This window comes from Daktulosphaira vitifoliae, unplaced genomic scaffold (assembly GCF_025091365.1).
Source record: "Daktulosphaira vitifoliae isolate Bord-2020 unplaced genomic scaffold, ASM2509136v1 Scaffold_836, whole genome shotgun sequence".
Taxonomy (NCBI): domain Eukaryota; kingdom Metazoa; phylum Arthropoda; class Insecta; order Hemiptera; family Phylloxeridae; genus Daktulosphaira; species Daktulosphaira vitifoliae.
In genome coordinates, this window is record NW_026100399.1 from 1 (window position 1) to 2,436 (window position 2,436).

The 2,436-nt window shown below is 25.8% G+C and overlaps 1 long non-coding RNA gene across 2 annotated transcripts in view; it reads left to right on the forward strand.

The window, feature by feature from the left end:
* Positions 1 to 550: 550 nt before the first annotated feature.
* LOC126909670 (uncharacterized) overlaps positions 551 to 2,436 on the forward strand; it is a 3,126-nt gene continuing 1,240 nt past the window's right edge. The window contains exons 1-2 of one of the 2 annotated variants that reach the window (XR_007705080.1): positions 551 to 1,622; positions 2,318 to 2,433. This is a non-coding gene — a long non-coding RNA (uncharacterized LOC126909670). The remainder of the gene's footprint in view (positions 1,623 to 2,317; positions 2,434 to 2,436) is intronic. The other variant, XR_007705081.1, reaches the window with a different exon arrangement.

A 2,436-nucleotide genomic window follows, 5' to 3' on the forward strand; every position in this document is an offset into this window, starting at 1 on the left:
TTTTTCTTACTTATAACGTCATTTGATGATGTTTCACTTTTTCATCGACTTTCTAATTTATTCGACTTTCAAAGTCTATTTTTCTGTAAACATGTTTTCTTTTTTAAATTTTAATTTTTTTTTACTTACAACGTCATTTGATGATGTTTCACTTTTTCATCGACTTTCTAATTTATTCGACTTTCAAAGTCTATTTATGTGTAAACATGTTGTTTTTCTTAAATTTTAAGTTTTTTCTTACTTACAACGTCATTTGATGATGTTTCACTTTTTCATCGACTTTCTAATTTATTCGACTTTCAAAGTCTATTTATGTTTAAACATGTTGTTTTTCATAAATATTAAGTTTTTTCTTACTTACGACGTCATTTGATGATGTTTCACTTTTTCATCGACTTTCTTATTTATTCGACTTTCAAAGTCTATATATGTGTAAACATGTTGTTATTCTTAGATTTTAAATTTTTTCTTACTTAGAACGTAGATAAATGATGTTTCAATTTTTCGTCGACTTTCTAATTTTTTCGACTTTCAAAGAGAATTTATATGAAAACATGTTTTGTTTTCATAAATTTTAAGTTTTTTCTTACTTACAACGTCATTTGATGATGTTTCACTTTTTTATCGACTTTCTAATTTATTCGACTTTCAAAGTCTATTTATGTGTAAACATGTTGTTTTTCATAAATTTTAAGTTTTTTCTTACTTACAACGTCATTTGATGATGTTTCACTTTTTCGTCGACTTTCTAATTTTTTCGACTTCCAAAGTCTATTTATGTGTAAACATGTTGTTTTTCATAAATTTTAAGTTTTTTCTTACTTACAACGTCATTTGATGATGTTTCACTTTTTCGTCGACTTTCTAATTTTTTCGACTTCCAAAGTCTATTTATGTGTAAACATGTTGTTTTTCATAAATTTTAAGTTTTTTCTTACTTACAACGTCATTTGATGATGTTTCACTTTTTCGTCGACTTTCTAATTTTTTCGACTTCCAAAGTCTATTTATGTGTAAACATGTTGTTTTTCATAAATTTTAAGTTTTTTCTTACTTACAACGTCATTTGATGATGTTTCACTTTTTCGTCGACTTTCTAATTTTTTCGACTTCCAAAGTCTATTTATGTGTAAACATGTTGTTTTTCATAAATTTTAAGTTTTTTCTTACTTACAACGTCATTTGATGATGTTTCACTTTTTCGTCGACTTTCTAATTTTTTCGACTTCCAAAGTCTATTTATGTGTAAACATGTTGTTTTTCATAAATTTTAAGTTTTTTCTTACTTACAACGTCATTTGATGATGTTTCACTTTTTCGTCGACTTTCTAATTTTTTCGACTTCCAAAGTCTATTTATGTGTAAACATGTTGTTTTTCATAAATTTTAAGTTTTTTCTTACTTACAACGTCATTTGATGATGTTTCACTTTTTCGTCGACTTTCTAATTTTTTCGACTTCCAAAGTCTATTTATGTGTAAACATGTTGTTTTTCATAAATTTTAAGTTTTTTCTTACTTACAACGTCATTTGATGATGTTTCACTTTTTCGTCGACTTTCTAATTTTTTCGACTTCCAAAGTCTATTTATGTGTAAACATGTTGTTTTTCATAAATTTTAAGTTTTTTCTTACTTACAACGTCATTTGATGATGTTTCACTTTTTCGTCGACTTTCTAATTTTTTCGACTTCCAAAGTCTATTTATGTGTAAAGATGTTGTTTTTTTACAAATTTTAAGTTTGTTCTTACTTACAACGTCATTTGATGATGTTTCACTTTTTCGTCGACTTTCTAATTTTTTCGACTTCCAAAGTCTATTTATGTGTAAACATGTTGTTTTTCATAAATTTTAAGTTTTTTCTTACTTACAACGTCATTTGATGATGTTTCACTTTTTCGTCGACTTTCTAATTTTTTCGACTTCCAAAGTCTATTTATGTGTAAACATGTTGTTTTTCATAAATTTTAAGTTTTTTCATACTTAAAACGTCTTTGATGATGTTTCACTTTTTTGTCGACTTCAAAATTTTTTCGTCTTCCAAAGTCTATTTATGTGTAAACATGTTGTTTTTCATAAATTTTAAGTGTTTTTTATTTATATCTTTGTTTAATGATGTTTACACTTTTTAGTCGACTTTCTAATTTTTTCGACTTCCAAAGTCTATTTATGTGTAACATGTTGTTTTTCATAAATTTTAAGTTTTTTCTTACTTACAACGTCATTTGATGATGTTTCACTTTTTCGTCGACTTTCTAATTTTTTCGACTTCCAAAGTCTATTTATGTGTAAACATGTTGTTTTGCATAAATTTTAGGTTTTTTCATTCTTCCAACGTCATTTGATGATGTTTCACTTTTTCGTCGACTTCAAAATTTTTTCGACTTCCAAAGTCTATTTATGTGTAAACATGTTGTTTTTCATAAATTTTAAGTT